This window comes from Mauremys reevesii, linkage group 1 (assembly GCF_016161935.1).
Source record: "Mauremys reevesii isolate NIE-2019 linkage group 1, ASM1616193v1, whole genome shotgun sequence".
Taxonomy (NCBI): Eukaryota; Metazoa; Chordata; order Testudines; family Geoemydidae; genus Mauremys; species Mauremys reevesii.
The window spans coordinates 7,151,664-7,173,834 of NC_052623.1; the positions used below are offsets into that span (position 1 = coordinate 7,151,664).

Genomic DNA, 22,171 nt, shown 5'->3' on the forward strand with positions numbered 1-22,171 from the left:
GCAGCAAGCGGATAACTGCCAGGAGAAGGATCCCAGCCTATTCAAAGAGCAGAGTGCTTGCTGCTTGGTCAGCTCAGGAGGGTGTGAGGACATAAATGCCAAATAAGCAGTGCATGCTTTCAGTGCATAGGATTAGTGGCCCATGTACCTTTCAGTACTGAAGAAATCTGTATGTTAGATACTGTTACTTTTCTTTGACTGGTATGTGCTGTATTGCTGTAATGATCAGAGCATGTTTCGATTTATGAGGCGTCTTAGTTAACCCACAGATTGTCGTCTTATCAACAGAAGGATTTTTTTTTGTTTAGTCTGAGCAGCTTTACTACACTGTGGTGTCTTTCCTCCACATCGGAGCAACTCAGGCTCCTGGCATCCCCAGCTGTCCCAATGTGAAGATTTGTGGTGTTCTCCACAGGTGGGAGTTCCGCTGTCAGAACAGACTGAACCTGCTCACTGTCCCTGCAATACAATGGAATTATGCAGGTACAGGTGTAATCAAAGTTTGGTGGGTTACACTCAGGCCAGGCCCTTGTCTCCGGCTCTTTAACGGAGCCCTGACTCTGCTCTCCCAGGAGCCCCTCTCTGCCTGAACACAGGTTCTCTTACAGGCCCAGCTCACTAGGTGACATCTACCCTGTCTTTCCATCCAGACTCCATGGAAGACTGGAGAACTGAGCAGGATTATGACATCACAGGTATCAAGGAGGCTGAACAGCTGTAACAGAAGAATGGCCACACTGGGTCAGACCAAAGGTCCATTTAGCCCAGTATCCGGTCTTCCGACAGTGGCCAATGCCAGGTGTTTCAGAGGGAATGACCAGAACAGGGAATCATCAAGTGATCCATCCCCTGTGATCCATTTCCAGTTTCTAGTAAACAGAACCTAGAGACACTCAGAGCATGGTGGGGCATCCCTGCCCATCTTGGCTGATAGCCATTGATGGACCTATCTTTCATGAAATTATCTAGTTCTTTACTTTTTCCACAGAAATCATGATTTTATAGACCTCTATCCTATCCCCTGTAGTTGTCTTTTCTAAGATGAAAAGTCCCAGTCTTATTAATCTCTCCTCCTAATCATTTTTGTTGCCCTTTTCTGAACCTTTTCCAATTCCAAGATATCTTTTTGGAGATGGGGAGACCACATCTGCATGCAGTATTCCTACGCTTTGTTTCCTATGGTTCAGCCAGTTACTGATCCATGAGAGAGCCCTTCCTCTTATCCCATGACAGCTTACTTTGCTTAAGAGCCTTTGCTGAGGGACCTTGTCAAAGGCTTTCTGAAAATCCCAGTATGTCAGTGCACTGCAAGGCCTTCAATGGCTTTTAAACTTTCCCATGGGGACATCGGAGACATGGTCCAGTTAACTTGTGTTCAGGCCTAACAAGAACTCAGATGCAACCTGCTGTGAGAAACTCGTTTTAACAAGGATGCCCCTGTACCAGCACAGGCCACAGGTCAAAATGTGTAACTTCAATTACAATGGTATTGGAAGAGCCCGAAATAACCGCTACAGGAATGTATTGACTATGACCCCTTACTTCAAATGCACTGTGGCCTAGTGGATAGAGCACTAGATGGAACTCAGGAGACTTAAGTGCTAGTCCTGGCTCTGCTACTGTCTTGCTGGGTGCCCTTGGGAAAGTCACTGCTCTTCTCTGTGCCTCAATTTCCCATCTCGAAAAGGGGGCTAATGCTACAGACCTCCTTTGTAAAGTGCTTTGAGATCTACTGATTGAACATGTTAGATAAGAGGTAGGGCTCTTTATTATCTTATGATATAGGGTGTTTTCTTAAAGCGCCCTCTGCTGGAGTCAAGTGATTTATCTGAGAATCTCTGCTCTTTATTTTATTTTATTTTATTTTATTTTATTTGTTAGCCAATTTTAAGCCCTTGTGGTTGCAAAGAGAAGCTGGAGAACATGAATTGAGTGCACCCTAGAAGCTCAGACACCAGAAGGCAAATGAAGAGTTCCCCAGATGAATGTTTTTTGAAGATCTCATGATTTTGAAGCCAGTCTCATGATTTTGGTGGGGCCCAGCTCATGGTGTTGGAATGCTTGGGCTGGCGATACCATGAACATTTTTCTGCACTGGTAGCACTAGAGAATCACTTTAGGGCTGCTTCTCACTTCAGGCTGGGAGATCCTGCCTCAGTCACAGGGGTTTTAGGAGTTCCCACAAGTAGGGAAAAATGTCCCTTGCCTAAGGGCTGGAGAGTCCTAGAGCTCGGAAAAGACCCAGGGTTTTCCTGGGAAACCTGATGCCCTCTCTCCTGCCTTATTCTGAGCTCAGCCCACTTGGGCGGTTGCCCCATCCCATTTCCTGATCTAAGGACAGCATTGACACCTCACAGACTAGAGGGAGATTACAGGAGTGTTTGTGACCTAGAGATGACATCAGCGCCTGCCTGATGCCAGAGCAGCAACCTGCCCTCAGGTGTAGCCTGGGTACTTGGTGCTGCTTTGAGATTGTCTGTGTTGAGAGTGTCTTAGTGCCTGAGCCCGAGGAAATGAGTTCACTCCTCCTCTATCTGCTCTTTGCTGTCTTTTATGCTGTGATCAGGCTCGCCAGATCTGAGGTAAGTGAGACTCCTAGAGAGATGGAAAGGCTGGTTTGATGCCAGCTGAATGCAGAAACCAAACATAAGTATTTTTCAATCAGCAGGCTCGGATCATCTCCACCCAAGAGTCCTCAAAGAGCTGGCTCAGGAAGTTATTGGCCCACTGACATTAATTTTTGAACAAATTTAGGATTCCTGAGGGAATTCCAGAAGGCTGGAAGTGTGCTAATGTTTTGTCAACATTCAAAAAGCTACGGGAGGTTGGCCTAGCTTCTTATAGGCCAGTTAGCCTTAAATAATGGACAAACTGATATGGGAATCAATCAATAAAGAATTAAAGGACGGGAATATATTTAAAGCAGGTTAACAATGTTTTATGGAAATTGGGCCATGTCAAACATAGATGTGACAAACTTAGACTTGTGTAAGGTGTTGTTTTTCATAGATTCCAAGGCAAGATGGGCCCATTGGAATCTTCTAGTCTGACCCTCCTGTCTAACGCAAGCCAAAGAACTTCCACACAATAATGCCTACTGCATACCTTTTATTAAAATGTCCAATCTTGATTTTTAAAATGGCCAGTGATGGATTATCAATCCACCATGACCTTGGTCAATTGTTCCAACGGTTAATTCCTCTCACTGTTAAAAATGGACACCTTCTTTCCAGTCTGAATTTGTCTAGTTTCAACTTCCAGCCATTGGACCATGTTAGACCTTTCTCTGCTAGGCTTGAAGAGCCCATTTCTCTGTAATGATTTCTTCCCAGGTAGGTATTTATAGACTTCTTCCTCAAACCACCCTTTAACCTCTTTCAGCAACATTGACTGAGCTCTCAAAGTCTATCACTACAAGGCATGTGTTCAATCCTTTAATCATTCTTATGGCTCTTCTGAAACCTCTGCAATTTATCAACATCCTCCTGAATGTTAGACACCTCGAACTGGACACAGGATTCCAGCAGTGGCTGCACCAGTGCAAAGCAATGGCCACAGAGGTAAAACAACCTCTCTCCTCCAACTTGAGATTCCCTGTTTATGCATACAAGTACCGCAGGACATTTGGATTAAAATTAGCACTCTACAATATCAATGGAGCACAGGTTAAATGGATTGAGAAGACAACTAATGGCTAACTGACAGATCTCAAAAGTAATTGTCAAAGGGCTCATCGAAGGTGGGTGTTTCTAATGGGGCCTGCAGGGATCAGTACTAGGTCTGATGCTATTCAATATTTTTTCAATGACTTGGAAGTAAATACAAAATTGCTGCTGATAAAAATGTACTGATGACAGGAAGATTGGCAGAATGGTAAATAACGATGAGGACAGGGCAGTGATACAGAGAGTTCTGGAGAGTTTGTTTGGCAAATGGGGCCCATTCAAACAAAATGCATTTTCACACAGTCCAACACAGAGTTATACATCTGGGAACAAGGAGAGCCTATTCAGCTTTGGATTTCACGATCTTTAGTTTTGTATCATCTGCAAATCTGGCCACCTCACTGTTTCCCCCCTTTTCTAGATCATTTATGAAGATGTTGAACAACTCTGGTCCCAGTACAAATCCTTGGGGGACCTTGCTATTTATCTCTCTTCATAAACTCACCATTGATTCCTACCTTTGGTTTCCTATCTTTAAACCAGTTTACTGGTCCATGTGAAGACCTTCCTCTTATCCCATGACAACACTTTGCTTAAGAACCTTTGATGAGAGACCTTGTTAAAGGCTTTCTGAAAGTTCAGGTACACTATATCCACTGGATCGCCCTTGTCCACATGTTTCTTCACCCTGTCACATTACACCCATATTCTTCATAGAAATATTCTATGAATATGGCATAACTAAGGTATGTTTTATGAAAGATGGGTCATGTGAGATATCATTGGAAAGGTTCTGATTTACTGAATGGGATTATCCTATTTGTATGGATTTATCATTTCTGTATCTGAAGTTAGGAATATGGGCTCTGTATCAATTACAAAAGTGCTTGCACCAGGGGAATGCCCCCAAACAGTGGGCAATCAGCCTGGATGGGCCATTAGGAAGGACAATAGGACTTTGAAAATACTAATCTTCCTCCTTCCTGAGAAGTTTCCTGAGATGCTGCTTTGACACTGCAGGGTCATGTGATCATGTCACCTCATAGAATCATAGAATCCATAGAATATCAGGGTTGGAAGGGACCTCAGGAGGTATGTAGTTCAACCCCCTGCTCAAAGCAGGACCAATTCCCAACTAAATCATCCCAGCCAGGGCTTTGTCAAGCCTGCCCTTAAAAACCTCTAAGGAAGGAGATTCCACCACCTCCCTAGGGAACCTATTCTAGAGCTTCCCCACCCTCCTAGTGAAAAAGTTTTTTCCTAATATCCAACCTAAACCTCCCCCACTGTAATTTGAGACCATTGCTCCTTGTTCTGTCATCTGCTACCACTGAGAACAGTCTAGATCCATCCTCTTTGGAACCCCCTTTCAGATAGTTGAAAGCAGCTATCAAATCCTTCCCCCTGCCCCCATTCTTCTCTTCTGCAGACTAAACAATCTCAGTTCCCTCAGATGGGCATCATTTTGGACTGGTGGTATTTTTCCACTAGGAGGGAGTGGGGGGTCAAACTGGGAGACAAAGGATTCCTGTCATAGCCAAATCCTATTTAAGGCTTAGAAGGGAGTTAATCTAGGTTCTTCTCCACCACCTCCCTGCCCCAAAAGGCAGACTGCTGAAAACACCTGGAGAAATAAAGGAACTAAACTGTGGGGGAGGAGGGCAGGGGCTGAGCCCAGGCGAGAAAGATCTCGCCTGTGAAAGGAATACCTGGCTAGTTAAGCTGCAAGCAGTGCAGTTTACCTTCAAGAAACTTTGCAGCTCCCAGGCAAGTGGGCTGAACTCATGCCAAACTGTTATTGTTGTGTTTTGGTGTAAAAGAGCTGCCGTTTAAGGATGATATTGGGGTTATATCAGCACTTGCTTGGGTGGATTTGGATAACCCATTCATGGCTTCACCACTCAGGAGTAGCATGGCTATCCCAAATGCATGCAGATAAAACCCGATAGTATGCACTCCTAAATATGTATCTAGGAAACACTGTTGTCCAGAGGTCGGATTTCTCCCCAAGGTCTGAATTCCGTGCATGGTATCTGGGGTTAGTTGCATACCCTGTAATCCTAAAACCTGCAGAGTTTTGTCATCTCTGCAGGAGAGAGAACTTGCAGGCTCTCTCCTTCAATGCTTATAAGCTCTGCAGGTTCCTGGTACCAACAATCCCTGTTTCTCCAACCCCTGGATTGTTCCAGTGACCCCTGTTATGGGCTGTGCTCTGTGCCCTATATTGTCTGCATCACAGGAAAGCACAATGCCTACCCATGAGGCCTCAGAGTGCAATACTTCCCAGAAGGAAAAATTTCCCCTGGCCCGACATGGCAATCACCTATGGCTCATTGTTCTCCCGGGTTTATTGAGGAGTTCTCTAACCCTGCTGCTTTCTCTGTGTGTGGCAGGCTTCTCCGAGGAAGAGGAGGCCCAGAAAGACAAAAGAAAGTGAAAGGTAAGCATCCTCACCCCACAGCTGTGGTGGCAGACTCAGGCCCCATGCAAGCAGAGAAATAGGGTCCATTCCCCTGCCTCCCCTCTTCCTGCGAAGGCGCAGTCGTGCCCAGAGTCGTGCAGAGGCACTGGCTGGGGCTCCGTTCTGAGCTGCCTCTGAAATCTGGGGCAATAGGGTGCTAGGAAGCAGAGGGTGCCCAAGCAGCTCAATGTCTCCTTTATGTCTCACTTCTGGCAGCTTTTGGGTGCTGTGAGGAAGAGCTGGAGGAGGCTTCTGCATCCCCAGAGACGTGGTAAGCAATGCCCCCCTCCATGAATCTGCAGTGGGTCAGTCCTCCTTTAGCGCCATGCACCATCTCACCCAGGGCAGTAGCCCGAGTAATCCCTCCTGCCCGACCTATGTACCACGCTAGCAACTCTTCTCCTTTAGACTCCTGCAATTCATTCCCACCCAGCAGAAGTTGTCATCTCTAATCCACCCCCACGCCTCGTACAGTGGGTCATTCCCTTCCTCGAGCATCATACGATTCATTTAACCTGGGGCAGTGGTGGGGGGGGTAGATTGTGTTGATTGGACTGGACCATCCTCCCCTCCCAAGAGGGGGAGAAAATGTTTTCTGGGAGCAGCCCCATACACTCCTGGGAGGTGAGGTGGAGCGGTCAGGAGGAAGGCTGGGCTTTCTGGTACGGTGAGTAGGGTGAAAGGGATCCAGCAGCACTTGTGTAACAGCCCCTCCTCCAGTCCCCCGGCATGGGTTCCCAGCAGGATTTGAATCCTGGATCTTTAGCTCCGCAGCATAAAGCACCCCTTAGAGCTGAAGAGGTAGCTGCATTAGTTGGCAGCTATAGTAATAATAAAGGTAAAGGTAATAATTGGAAATCTACCAATCTCCTAGAGCTGGAAGGGACCTTGAAAGATCATCTAGTCCAGCCCCCTGCCTTCACTAGCAGGACCATTTTTCCCCCAGATTCTTAAGCAGCTTTCTTAAGGATTGAACTCACAACCCTAGGTCTAGCAGGCCAATGCTCAAACCACTGAACTATCCCTTTCTCCCCAGTAGGTTGTTATCCTATGTTTTGATTAGCTTCTGTGGGGGGCACATGACACACACGCTGCCAGTAGGATACACTCTCACCTCCTCAGCACTAGCAGGGCTCACCTAACAATCCTGCTAACCCTAAACCAGAACATCCAAGGCCCGGGTATTGCAGGGGAGGAGGCTGCCTCAGTGGATAATGGGACAGGGAGCCTTTCAATGCCGCCCCTCTGGGTAAAAGAGGGCCTGAGGGCAGGGCCTGCACTCAGCTATCTGCTCTCTCTGTTCCACAGCTGCCCTGTGCCCCTGGAGAAGCTCCGCTTGGCTCAGCGCCTCAGGCTCGTTGAGAGGAGGCTACAGGATGTGGCCAGACACCTGGATGAAGTTCTGATACCGTAAGGCAACTGACCAGCGGACACCAGAATGGGGGCTGGGTGGGAGGGGAGAGTGAATGTAGAGAGGAGGGAGCCGGGAAAACCAGACACTCCAGGATCCTAAAATAACAGGGAAAAAGCCACTAGGAGGCTTTAGCTTCCAAGGTGAGATACCAGTGAAAGTGAGGTGAGGGATTATCAGAAATGAAATGCAGAGACTACAAGTTGGGGTTGTGGTAGGATCAAATCCTTCTGTAGGGCAATATCTGCCAGCAGGCGACTGTCTAGAACCTGCCCGTGCTGTGTTTGAAGGAAAAAGCAATCCAATGACACCCTGCGAGGGGGTGTCCACCCCACACAGCACTGGAAGGGGCTCAGGTGGCCAGGCAGGTCCATGAACTCCACAGACTGCACCTGCAGGAAGAGCCGGGGAGCAGGGAATTGATCCCAAGCAGGCTCAGCTGGCAGGAACAGACGGGGCCTATAAAGCCAGGAAGCTGGCACCAGACAGGCCTGCGGCTGGGAAAGGCAGCCCCTCCTGGGAAGAGGGGGAGTGTTTGGAGCTGGTGCACCCAGAGCAAGGAGGGAACCAGGAGTAGTGGGAAGCAGTCCAGGCTGGGAGAGGAAAGCCCAGAACTGCTGGGTTGAGGTCCTGGCCTGGACCCCAGTGTGAAGTGTGGGCCCAGGTTTCCTACCAGCCCCGAGGGCAAGGCATGGACCGGCGGGGCAGTGAACAGGAAAACTGTCTGGGTCAGTGTGGGAGTGACAGTGATCACATGCGACAATTGGAAGGGCATTGACCTCGAGCTAATCCCCAGAGTAGGCACCAGACAAGCAGTGAATGGGACACCACGTGATACACCCCAAACATGAGTCATCAGTTGGGTTCAAATCCAGGACTTTCAGGACCATAGCACAGACCTCCACCACCGGAGAAACTCCATTAACTGGAAGCAATGGTAGGTTGTTAGCCTCTAGTGTATCAGCCATTAGAAGAGGACAGTTTTCCAGTGGGTTAGAATGTAAGAACATCAGAACAGCCAGACTGGGTCAGAACAAAGGTTCATTTAGCCCAGCATCCCTTTAAAACTGGCCAATGCCAGTCAGCAGAGGAATAGCCAGAACAGGGAATCATCCAAATGATCCATCCTGTCCTTAAATCCCAGCTTCAGATAAACTAGACTATGGGCCACCATCCCTGCCCACCTTAGCTAATAGCCAATGATGAATTTATCTAGTTCCTTTTATAGTTTATAGTCTTGGCCTTCACAACATCCTCTGGCAAGGGTTACACACACATGCTCACATCTTCCTCCCCCAAACCAATTGTTGTTAGCTAATCTTTCTATTAAAATAGCAGTAGATCCGATCATGCTCAAGGCCCCATTGTGCTAGGTGCTGCACATGTGCGTGTGTGACGAAGGGTTATCGTTCTAGAGAAAATGAGTGCCAGCTCCCCTCTCAGTCCTTCGTCACCCAGCTGATGTTCTTGTGTCAGGGTGTGGTGTGCAATGCATGCCTAGGCACTGCCCCATTGCACTACTGTTGGAAGGCTGCACCAAGCCCTGCCTTTGCTCAGCAGGGCCATGTCCCATCTCTCCCTGTCTGCTCTCTCCCACAGGCCAAGTGTGTCGGCATCTGGGATGAGACAGTTCTGCTATTCCTCCATGGAATCCACCACCTCTCCCCTCTGGAGTCCCAGCTCCTTTCCCCTGAGAGAAGCCTCCGTGACTTGGTCAGAGCCCCTCTGCCACACAAGGGAGATCATGCCTGTCGCAAGCTGGGAAGGATCCACTCATCCCATCCAAGCCCAGCCTCTCCCCAGGCCTCCTGCCCACAGCAGACGAGACCGGCGAGAGCAGAACATAGGTCTGGACCAGATGTCAGCCCATGGCTCAGACTTCAACATCCGACAGAAGCATCTACAGAGCCAGCTGGGGGCTCCACAAACCCCCATCCCAGGGGAGCCATTGCTGGGTGAGCAGGACACCAAGCAGCAATGGGAATTCAACACAGATCGGCCCAAATGTGGATTTCCAGCAAAGGTCCCAAAGCCCCTGAGATCCGACACCAGGCCTCAGCATGCACATGCTGGGAGATCCAGGAGCCAGGCGTCTGCCTGGGGACCCCTGCCCCCAAAGGCCCACAGGATCATGGCATCCCCTGATGCCATCCTGGCCAGGTTTGTGCCCATGGCATGGGTCAAGCTGCAGGATCACGTGGCTCGGAAATGCTCGGAGATCCAAATGAAGGCTTTTCCTAAGGTCGTGAGAGAGTCGCACAGAGATGCTCCCCTCCAGACAGAGACTGCCCTGCCTGGGCCACTCCGCCCCCCTAGGGAGCCAGCCAAGCACAGGACAGCGGCATTCCCAACAATGGGACAACAGCCTGCCCACCCCATCGAACTCCACATAAGGCGTGAGCATCTCATCATGCAGAGGGGGATGCTCACCCTGGATCCAGAGCCCCGGCAAAGCTCCCTCACGCCGTCCAAGCCAGGGAAGCCAGTGTGGAGTTCAGTGAGATGGAGACCGATTTCCTGCAGACAGGAGGCAAAGCACAAGCTCCTCTTCTTCCACACGTCCTCCAATGCCAGTGGAAGATACCACCATGGAGACAGGCAGGAATGATACCGGCAGGAAACCAGACTAAACCAGATCGCTGCACTCTGCCAGCAGGATGGATCTGACATCGCCACCTCCAGGAACCACAATAGCAGAAGACACTCGGCGACACTCCAGATTTATAGGAGCGAGTTGAAAGCCCCTTACCAGTGTGTGTGACAGCAAAGGGACTGAAGAGAAGCTGGAGCTGCACATGGAGAGGAAGGTTACCTTGGGAGAAGGCTCCTGCCTGGGGCCAGGGGCACAGGCAGGTGAGGGCAGGGCAGATCTTCCCAGGACCCAATGCCACCAGGTTGCCCCAGAGGCCCCAGGCTCTGAGCAGCTAACAAGATCCACCCTTGACTCTCTCATTGCTGGGCAGGCTGCACACGACCTGCAGATCAAGCACCTGACGGAAATGTTGAGCAGCTCCCGCCTTGGTGGCCCAGGTATCAGTTTGCCAGCAGTGCCGCAAGGCACATCCAGGAAAGATGAAGGTAAGAAAACTCAGAAGGAGACATCTGCTGAGCTGCATGGTCTTCGAGACATCATGGATTCACATGGGTTCAATGGAACTGTGAATTCAAAGCTCTCCAGGGACCAGCCGCCAATCAAAATCTGCAAGAAGTGCAGTAAGCTTCGATGGAAGAGACAAGCTGGCTCTGCAGGTGCTGACTTGCCCAGAAGATCCCATGGAATTCCACAGCGATGGACTCCAGAGACTCCTCAGCATCTGACATCAACCACAGCAAGATGGGAGTGCTGGCTCCTTCCAGCAGACAAGAGCAAGGCGCAGGATGGCATGGGAAAGCGGCTCCCACCAGGCAACCAAAGGTGGTGTCCGTTGCTACGAGTACAACAGAGCTTTTGCAAGCTGGGGAGAAAGCAACTGGGAGTCCTGACGGTTCTCCCCCAAAGTCACCAAAGGCCTCCAGAGCTAGGACACCATCCCCTTCAAGGAGAAAAGTTCTCAAACAGATGTTAATGCGCCTGAAGCAAATCTTCAGCAAGCTTCAAAACAAAGTGAAGTCCCGAATGTCGAAGGACTTTCGTTCCAGAACACCCGACACTAAATTTACAAAGCCACCCTTTTGGAAGGAAAGGGCCTCCAAGGGTGTCCGGTTTCCATACTACTGAATCCCACCCTGCCAGCAGGCCCAGTAACAGAAGGGGCCCACAAATTCCAACATCTCCCTATCATCCAGTGGGTCAGGTAAGCATGGGCTAAAGTGGCTGAGAAGAATGGCTTGTTGTCCTGGGACACAGAGACTGATGTATAAGAGACTCTCCTTGGGGTATCACATTTAAACCCAGATTCCAAGATGAAGGGGGGCCTGGGGGTTTGGATGAGATTGAGGGTGTGGCTAGCTCACTGGATTTGTTACTTTACCTCCTGTGGTTCAAGAATCAATCCTTCCTTCAAGAAGAGCTGATACTAAATTTACAAAGCCCCCCTTTTGGAAGGCAAGGGCCTCTAAGAGTGTCCAGTAGTACTATTAGGGCCCTACCGTCAATCAAACCCAAACCAGCCCCGTGACCCCTAAAACCCCGCCCCTCGACTCCTTAAGCCCCGCCCGCCTCTCAGCAGCAGCCCCACCCATGGGGGTATTACTTCTGGGGTCAAGGTGGACACATGACTGGAAGCAAAGTGTGTCATGTGACCCCTCTAAGAACTCCTCTTGCTGCCCTCTACCAATCAGGAGGGGTTTCACCCCCATAGGCCTGCCCCAAGAGGTGATTTGACCAATCAGCGGTATTCCAAGATGGGGGGACCCATCCAGATGTGGCTCGTGTGACCCCTCTAAGAACTCCTCCCAATGCTCTCTACCAATTGCGATGGGTTTCGGCTGCATAGGACCACCCCCAGAGCATATTTGACCAATCGGTGGTGTTCCAGGGCGGGGTGACCCACCCAGATGAGGGTCGTGTCACCCTTCTGAGAACTCCTCCCAGCGCCCTCTGCCAATCAGAGCACAACACTATCACCCCATAAGTCCCAGTGCCGGGGCAGAAGAGGCCATCTTTTACCAAGGATGCGTGCTTTAGAAATCATGGAAACATGGACTCCTTCACCACCTCTGTGAGCACTTTGGACTTTGTTTTAGCCCCGAGGGCTACATCAGCGACAGTTCCCACGAGGGCTCTTTGACTCAGCCGTTGATGGATACGCCGGAACCCGAAACCCAAACTCTCGTGAGGCACCCCAATGAGCATGAAGGCCTCTCATTGTTCGCCCCACTAGAGGTGGAAGGCGAACACAGCTCGGTTGAGTCATCGGAGGACAAGGTGAATGGAAAAGACATTGCGCAGGTAAATGAATGATGAAGAAGTGACTGTTGATGATGGGGTGTAATGGGGTTAGGAACCGGGGGTGGGGGGGTTGTGTATGTTTAAAAACAAGCAGTGGGAACTTACACTGTTTCTTTTCTGAAAATCTCTCGACAGCTTGAGGATGCCTTTCTAGAGGACCCGCAGGCCCTGGACAGCGTTCCATCAAGCAGCGAAGATGAACCAGGCTCTCCTTGTTTTTGCTCAATGCCGATACAAATTGTTGAAGAGGACTCCAAGGATGACGGCTATGAGGAGTTTAGGAGGCTTGGCATGGAACTAACTGAGCCAAGGCCACGTCGTGAGAATAAAAAAGTCATGTGGTCTATTGTATGTGTTGCTGTTTATGCTGTCCTTAATCACTGCATTAGGGAAAAGCTTTCTGAAGATTGTGAGGGCCGTGTCATAGAAGTGCCAGCCCAACGGCGCCATGACTGTGTGACTTGGACTTCAGTAGATATAAACTGCAAGCTCCGGGGCCTGTGTGCTGAGCTGTATTTGGAAAGCTTAATAAACACTGTTCTTGCCATAGGTTATGCTATGCAATGTCTGTGCCTAACCCAAGAACATTTAGCGTAAGGGGTGACCTTGATAAATGCTGTGCAATGTAGTGCAGACCCTGACCATGTTTTAAAGAAAATGACCAAACCGGAAGATGCCTGTGTCACATTATTGACTTGAACTGGGACCGTATAGAACATGGTTGCAACCATGGTCCTGTAGTGGCACCAAATCTTATGTAAAGGGGGTCAAATAAGGGGTCTAAGACCAGGTTATGGGTTGCTGGTTATGATTATGCTGTCTGGGTGCGTGTGTCATTTTGTAGTTGAAGTTATGAATATTGGCTCTATCCTGTCTGTATTTCAAACTTATGCTATGCTTCTGGGTGACATCCCAGACGAGTTGGTGTTAGCTCTGCCTAGCCTGCTTGATGGCCCATTAAGGACCATCAGCTACACAACTGACCCATTGAGAGAAGGCAGATGCGCCTTTTAAGTCAGCAAAGTATTCAGGGACTTGTCCATATGACTCCAAACTCCATTTTGCTTGTAATTTTCCACAGTAAGGACAAAGAGGTGTTCTTACACCTGGAAAAGACTATAAAAGGCTGATGCCTCATCTCCATCTTGTCTTCAATCCTGTTTCTTACCTCTGGAGGGACTTTGCTACAAACTGAAGCTCTGAACAAGAACTGATGGCCCATCCCAGCTGGGGATGTACTCCAGAGACTTAATTTAAACCTGCAGTTTATTCTATCGCTGCTACAAGCCTGAACCAACAACTTTGCCATTACTGTATGTAATTGATTCCATTTAACCAATTCTAGCTCTCATCTGTATCTTTTTCCTTTTATGAATAAACCTTTAGATTTGATAGATTCATAGATTCTAGGACTGGAAGGGACCTTGAGAGGTCATCGTGTCCAGTCCTCTGCCCTCATGGCAGGACCAAATACTGTCTAGACCAGCCCTGATAGACATTTATCTAACCTACTCTTAAATATCTCCAGAGATGGAGATTTCACAACCTCCCTAGGCAATTTATTCCAGTGTTTAACCACCTTGACAGTTAGGAACTTTTTCCTAATGTCCAATATAAACCTCCCTTGCTGCAGTTTAAGCCCATTGCTTCTTGTTTATTCTTAGAGGCTAACTAAGGTGGACAAGTTTTCTTCCTCCTCCTTATGACACCCTTTTAGATACCTGAAAACTGCTATCATGTCCCCTCTCAGTCTTCTCTTTTCCAAACTAAACAAACCCATTTCTTTCAGCCTTCCTTCATAGGTCATGTTCTCAAGACCTTTAATCATTCTTGTTGCTCTTCTCTGGACCCTCTCCAATTTCTCCACTCTTTCAGTACCTGTTTCCCCTCAATTACAAGGTTTCATCCTGTGAGTTTATCGACGATGAAACCGGTGTGTGTCTTGGAAGCATGCAAAGACCGGTACTCTGTCTCGGGCAATACCAACATCTTCATAGCCTGTTTCACCACCGCTTATGCCTGCTTAGAACTATACAACCTCCTAGAGAGGTTGCAAGAGTGGTGCCTGTACCACGACACTGTCTTAGTGATATTTGTGAAAAGGAAGAGTGAGTGGAATCCTCTGGGGATTATTTAGGCAACAACCGGTGTTATTTTAAACCATCTCCGTAGAAGCCATTTTCCATACCTTCAAAGAATTTGAAGGGTTAACATCAGCGGTCTGGTCTGTATAGTTCTGTGAAACTCTGGTTGTAACTCTTTAAAGTCAGGTAACACATCAATGTAGCAAAAGGTATTATGGGCTGTAAAATAATTCCACATCCTAGTTCTTAAAGTTCTGTTAAATCGCTCTACAACCCCTGCTTTGACTTCATTATTACTAACAAGATGGTGAACTCCATGCCACTTTAATAATCTGCTTAAAGGTTTGTTTAAAAATTCTTTCCCCCGATCGGTTTGTAATTTTTGAGACACGCGAACTTTGCTGAAAATAGCTTGAAAGACCTTGGATACTTCAACACCCGTCTTGTCTTTTAGGCCTAAGGCCCAGGCATATTTGGATAGAGTGTCTATCACTATTAAGATGTACTTAAAACGGCTGCTGCATTTGGAGAACCGGTGCATATACACCAATTTGCCTGCCATTGCACATCCACATCTGAAACAATGGTCTTGTTTCTTTTAAAACGTATTCGAGCCGGTTTGTGTAAAGTGAAAAAAGAACAGGAGGACTTGTGGCACTTTAGAGACTAACAAATTTATTTGAGCATAAGCTTTTGTGGGCTACAACCCACTTCATCGGATGCATGCAGTGGAAAATACAGTAGGAAGATCTATAGATATACAGATATACACAGAGAACATGAAACAATGGGTGTTACCATACACCCTGTCAGGAGAGTGATCAGTTAAGGTGAGCTATTATCAGCAGGAGAGAAAAAGAACTGTTTGTAGTGGTAATGAAAATGGCCCATTTCCAGCAATTGACAAGAAGATGTGAGGAACTGTAGTGGGGGGAAAAATAAGCATGGGGAAATAGTTTTACTTTGTGTAATGGCCCATCCACTCCCAGTCTTTATTCAAGCCTAATTTAATGGGGTCCAATTTGCAAATTAATTCCAATTCAGCAGTCTCTTGTTGGAGTCTGTTTTTGAAGGGTTTTTTTTGTAATATTGTGACTTTTAGGTCTGTAATCAAGTGGCCAGGGAGACTGAATTGTTCTCCAACTGGTTTTTTAATGTTATAATTCTTGACGTCTGATTTGTGTCCATTTATTCTTTTACGTAGAGACTGTCGGTTTGGCCAAAGCATGGCAGAGGGGCATTGCTGGCACATGATGGCATATATCACATTGGTAGATGTGCAGGTGAATGAGCCTCTGATAGTGTGGCTGATGTGATGAGGTCCTATGATGGTGTCCCCTCAATAGATCTGTGAACAGAGTTGGCAACAGGCTTTGTTGCAAGGATAGGTTCCTGGGTTAGTGTTTTTGTTGTGTGGTTGCTGTAGGTTTGGGGGCTGTCTGTAAGAGCGGACTGGCCTGTCTCCCAAGATCTGTGAGAGTGAGGGATTGTCCTTTAGGATAGGTTGTAGATCCTTGATGATGTGCTGGAGAGATTTTAGTTGGGGGCAGTGGCGGATTAACAAATTTGCCGCCCCTAGGCCCTCAAAATTGCTGCACCCCACGCACCAGCTCACCTACCCTCCCACGGCAAGCCCGGGAGGAGGGGAGAAGAGGAGTTGTGGCGTTCGGGGAATGGCGACGGTGGAGCGGAGATGATCTGGGGCGGGGAGCGGTTCCCACCCCCACCCCCGGTTAACTCCCCGCAACCGCGGGCTGCAGCACACCACAGCTCCACCTCCTCTGATTGCACCACTACACACTTCTCCTCCCTCCCAGTGCTTTCGCGTGGCAAGCCTGGGAGGAGGTGGAAGGAGGGAAGTGCGGTGCGCCTGGGGGACAAGGTGGGCCAGGGATTTGGAGAAGGGGCAGAGTTGGGGAGGGGGGGTGAGCAAATTTGCCACCCTAGGACTAGGCTTTGTTGGCCTAGGCGATAATACCCCGCTGGTTGGGGCTGAAGGTGATGGCTAGTGGCGTTCTGTTACTTACTTTGTTGAGACTGTGCTGTAGTATGTGACTTCTGTGTACTCTTCTTGATCTGTCAATCTGTTTCTTAACTTCTGCTTGTGGGGATTGTAGTTATAAGAACGCTTGCCAGATATCTTGTAGGTGTTTGTCTCTGTCTGAGGGTTGGAGCAAATCACGATTGTATCGTAGAGCTTGGCTGTAGACAATGGGTTGAGTGGTGTGGTCTGGATGAGCTGGAGGCATGTAGGTAAGTATAGTGGTCAGTAGGTTTCCGGTATAGGGTGGTGTTTATGTGGCCATCGTTTACTAGTGCTGTAGTGTCTAGGAAGTGGATCTCTTGTGTGGAATGGTCCAGGCTGAGGTTGATGGTGGGATGGAAATGTGTAAAGTGTAAGTGTCCTTCTCTGAAAGCCAAACTGTTACCTGTCTTCTATTTAAAGTTTTACTATGCTTTCTGGCCACTTGAGAAAGAGGGTTCACCACGATGCTCCCTACTTCCCGGCAATGTAATATATTTTCTTTGCAGAGCTGCCTGTGTAGAAATGACTGTTAGTGGTACTGTCTTTTACTAACACAAATATGAAGGGGACACATTCATATTGACATATTTAAATAAATAAGTTTCATTAATTGCCTGGTTTAACCACGACCTTTTACAGCCGCCTGTAAAAGTGGACACCACGACCCCTACCATAAGGAGTCTGAGCTGGTTCATTCTTCCATTTTGTCCTTTTCGGATTTTCCTCTTGAGATCTGTGTCTCAGACATGAGCAAAAACAGCTGATGCACGTAGTGGTGAGCTGGAGCCAGTTCCCACTGGTTCGCAGGAACTGGTTATTAAATTTAGAAACCCTTTTAGAACCGGTTGTTCCAGGAAAACCAGTTCTAAAGCAGCTTTTAAATTTAACTAAAGCTTGGGCAGCTATCCACCCGGCCCCGGCCCCAGCTCACTTCCCTCTCCTCCTGAACACTCTGCCTCCTTCTCCTCCTCCCCTGCTTCCCGCGAATCAGATGTTCGCGAGAAGCCTATCGAAACAAGCAACAGGCAGGTAAGCTGGGGGCAGGCGTGAGGAGGGCTCCAGAGAGGCATGGCACAGCCCAGTCCGGCTCAGGCCGAGCGGCTTCCTCTGGCCTCGCCCCCGGCCTGCCCCTGGCTGAGCTCCTGCTCAGTCCTGGCCACCCCCGGCTCTGGCCCCAGTGGCATCGGCCCGGCTCGGGTCCCGCTGCGCCGGTGCCGGTCCCGGCCATGCGGCTGCGGCTCGGCTCGGGCCCCGGGCCCGTGGTGCCGGTCCCGACCGAGTGGCTCCTGCCCGGACCTCGCGGCACCGGCACCGGTCCCGGTCCCGGCTGAGCGGATCCGTGCGCTGCTGAGTGGCTCCAGGTAGCGCGGTAAGGGGGCAGGGACCGTGTTGAAGAGGGCAGGAGTTTGGTGGGTTGTGGGGGAGTGGATAGGGATTGGGGTGGTCCGAGGCCAGGGATCAGGGGGTTTGAATGGAGGCAAGGGTTCGGGGGGGCAGTCAAGAAGGAGCAGGGTTTGGATGGGGTGGTGGGGGGCAGGAACAGAGAGTAGGTGTGGTTGGATGGGGCAGGGGTCCCAAGGGGCCCTCAGAAATAAGAGGAGGGGTTGGATGGGCGGCAGGGACAGTCAGGGACAGGGAAGGGGGTGGATGGGGCAGGGGTCCCGGCGGGCATCAAGGAAAATGGGGTGTTGGATGGGGCATGACCCCCGGGTGGGCACGACCCCCTCGTGGGGTGAGGAGGAGAGAACCTATTAATATTTTGGCAGCTCATCACTGCTCCCACGAGACTACGATGTCAGTTCTCAAAGGCCTCTAGAAAGGCATCGTCGAGCTGTTGAGAGATTTTCAGAAAAGAAACAGTGTAAGCACCCCACTGCTTGTTTTAGATTTACACAACCTCCGGTTCCTAACTTCATTACACTCCATCATCAACCGTCACTTCTTAATCATTCATTTACCTGAGCGACATCTTTTTTGTTCACATTGTCCTCTGGTGACTCCCCTGAGCTGCGTTCGTCTTCCACCTCTAGGGAGGTGGACAACGAGAGGCCTTCATGCTCATCGGGTTGCCTCACAAGGGTTTGGGTTTCAGGTTCTGGCCTATCCATCAAAGGCTGAGTCTAAGGGACCTCATCGGAACTGTCGCCGTGTAGCGCTTTCTCCACACAAGTCCAAAGGCCCTCGGGGCTAACACAAAGTCTGAAGTTCTCACCAGGGCGGTGAAGGAGTCCATGTTTCCATGATTTCTAAAGCACGTGTTCATGGTAAAAGATGGCCTCTTCTGCCCCGATTGCTGGGATTTATGGGGTGATAGTGTCGCGCGCTGATTGGCAGAGGGCACTGGGACGAGTTCTTAGATGGGTGACATGACCCTCTTCTGGGCAGGTCACCCCAGCCTGGAACACCACTGATTGGTCAAATCTGCTCTCAGGGTGGAACTGTGTTGCTGAAACCCATCGTGATTCGCAGAGGGCAGTGGAGGAGTTCTTAGAGGGTCACACGAACCACTTCCGGATGGGTCACCATGCCCGGAACACCCCTGATCGGACAAATCTCCTCTCAGGTTGGGCTAACGGGAAGAAACCCTCCTGATTGGTAGAGGGCAGTGGAGGAGTTCTTAGAGGGGTCACATGACACACTTTGCTTCCGGTCGTGTGTCCTCCTTGACCTCGAAGTAATATTCCCCATGGGTGGGACTTCAGTGACAGTTGGCCGGAGCTTAAGAGGTCAAGGGACAGGGTTTAAGTGGCCAAGGGAGGGGTTGGGTTTGATTGATGGTAGGTCCCTATACTATTTCCGGCTTCCATACTACTGAATCCCATCCTGCCAGTGTGCCCATTAACAGAAGGGGCCCACTAATTCCACCATCTCCCTGGCAACCAGCAGGCCTTGTAAGCATAGGCCCAAGTGGCTGAGAACAATGGCTTGTTGTCTTGTGACACAGAGACTGATGATGTTATTGACTGTGATGTCCAACAAACCAGCTTTATGGGACGCCCTGGTGTAGGCAGTAGGAATGGAGAGGACATTGGCTCGAAAGAATCGGAACTGTTTCAGGAGAAAGGGGAGTGGAAATATTACTGCCACTGCTCTTAGCATAAACACCAGTCCCATCTCGGCAGGGTTAAGATGGAGGCATATCTCAGCGGGTTACAGATTGCGATGAAGCGGACAAATGCCATCAACAAGAGCACAGGATTCAATTAATTGCAGAGAGTGGATGAAGAACATCTAGGCAAAACAAGCATCAAGGCTGATCTCTCTAGAGTTAAATAAGAATAGGCCCGGTATCGTCGGCATGCTGGCTATCAATAAGCCAAAGTCTGTGAGGGCCAACATGGAAAGGAAAATGGCATGGGCTCATGGAGGATTGATCTGTTTTTAATGAACAGAATGACTGAATTTCCTACTATCGAAATTTCATACATGAAGCAGAAGAGGACAGAGACCCAGAGTTGGACGTCTTCCTGCCCAGGTATCCCAGTGAGAAGGAACACTGCAGGTGTGTATTTGGTGTCATTGACAGCTGACATACCATACTGGGCAGGTCCGGAGGAAGTTTCCCTTTAACTTTCCTTCCTGAATGGAAAAAAAGAACAGGAATGTAGATGATATTTAAGGAGACATCTTTCTGCTCTGAGTGCAAATCTAGGATTCTATGAAGCTCAAGGGAAGATCAGAAAACATAGATTTGGGATTTGCCATAATCTCCCCAATAGGATATGCCAATAGGAGAGATAGGCACTGCCAGACTGTTTCAGACCTGGTCCCTCTAGCCCAGTAAGCAGCATACACATGCGCTCGGGGAAGATGGAAGAATCCTCTGCAAATAGGGAGCCATGAGAGATTGACTGCTCCAAGGGAAAGTTTCCAGGCACCCACTAGTGCTAGACATATTTTGTGGTGTAAATCCAGTCCCTCTTTGAATCCTGCTAATCCCTTGGCCCCATTGGATATCTTGTGGATCAGAGTTCCACAAATGCCTACTTGAGCACTGGGTGAGTTTGCACAATGACATTCACACAGACACCCTTTCTGGCCTCAACTTCAAAGTGTGGCCCATTGTATCATGAGACAGGTGTACACATATGGCAAGTGCATGGTGAAAAATGGTCATTCTGTTTATCTGTCCTGCATTTAAGTTATTCATAAACGTGTTTCATTGCCTCCATTATATATACGGGTATTTTTATTTTCTCTGCTCCTGTGAGTTCAAATTATGCCGCTGCCTCTTTGCAGCACATGGGATAAATTCAGGGTATGGTTCTGAATCTCAATAACGGCATCGCCTCCAGCCATTACTTGCACAGCCCAGGGCCCAGTCTGTGAGTGGGAGAATGGCTATGGATTTCACCCCATGAGAAGAGGAGGCTACAGAGCCTGACATTTGGCCCTCAGAAACCAGAGAAGGGAAAGAGATGAACAGCAGCCCTGTAATTCTGAGGGGGCTTCTTCAGGCAGAAGTGCTGAGCCTCAGCCAGTCATAGGAAACAGGAAATACAGGCAAGTCGGGTGATCTTAGGCACATTTAACATGTGCAAAGAATTCAGCTGGCAGATGGTGAAAACAGGGAAAAAAGAAAAATTACAATATAAAAACTGCATCTTAGTGCTGGCGATTCCTTCTGCCATTCAACTCCAATGAGTGTTTCAGTAGACGTGCTTCCTTTTATGCGCTTAACCGTGGAACGGAACTCCTCGCATAAAATGAGACTTCCTTTGTATGCCCACAGAGCAACACACAGCTCTGGAATTCCTGCATCCACAATCGTCAAAGAATAAAATTGTTGAAAATGCATTTGCTGATTAAATTTCCAGCAGCAAATATACCTGATACGATTTTAAAGGAGTCACTGATATTCCGCGGGGGTCTCTTTCTTCCTCAGCCCTGCAGGATTGGGCCCAGAGCACATGAACGTCTAAAATGGACTCCTTGAGAAAATCAGTTACTTGGGGCATCAGGGTTTTAACACTGCAAGCTCGCTTTGAATGTCAAATTCTGTGTAGATTAAAATACTCACCATGTATACGGGCAGATGAAGCCATCGGAGAGGCTGCATGGGCAGCAGGCAGCGCCTGTTCAGATAGGAGGCGCTACTGTCTTTAAGAAGCCTGTCTGCACATTCCTTGGGGCCACTTGGCCAGCAGGGAACCTCAGCTGCTTGGCTTCGTGTGCACTACAGCTTAACTCCCTGTGATAGCCAAGGGCAAACTGCAGGAGGCCAAATCACAGGGGATGTGGGGTGATGCTATCCAGCTGAATCGCAGTGGCAGCCCTGCTACAGGCTCCTATTCTTATGGTTCCAATCAGTCACAAGGAACTTGGGGTGGCCGAGTGGTAATAATGATGTCACAGCTGTGATCTCGCTGCTGAAATAAAATATAATAAACAGCAATTATTATAATATAGACCAGATTTTTCCTTGTGCAGTCCCTCTCTCCATTAGAAAACCCAGGCTCAGGCAGCCAGGAGATTCCACAAGGCTCCGTGATATGGAAATTTCCTCAGATTTTTCCAGGAGGAGGTCCACTTTCTTCTCTCTGAATATAAGGGACCAAGGACCAAGGAGATCTCAAAGTTATGCACAGTCTCAGTGATCCATGGAGCCTCAGCCACCCACCTGACCTGTGCCT

General features: G+C 48.9%; 1 long non-coding RNA gene across 1 annotated transcript; it reads left to right on the forward strand.

The window, feature by feature from the left end:
• Nucleotides 1-6,008: 6,008 nt before the first annotated feature.
• Nucleotides 6,009-7,522, forward strand: LOC120385575. The gene is made up of 3 exons (XR_005589385.1): nucleotides 6,009-6,105; nucleotides 6,343-6,397; nucleotides 7,435-7,522. It is a non-coding gene; the product is annotated as an uncharacterized LOC120385575 (long non-coding RNA).
• The last annotated feature ends 14,649 nt before the right edge of the window (nucleotides 7,523-22,171 follow it).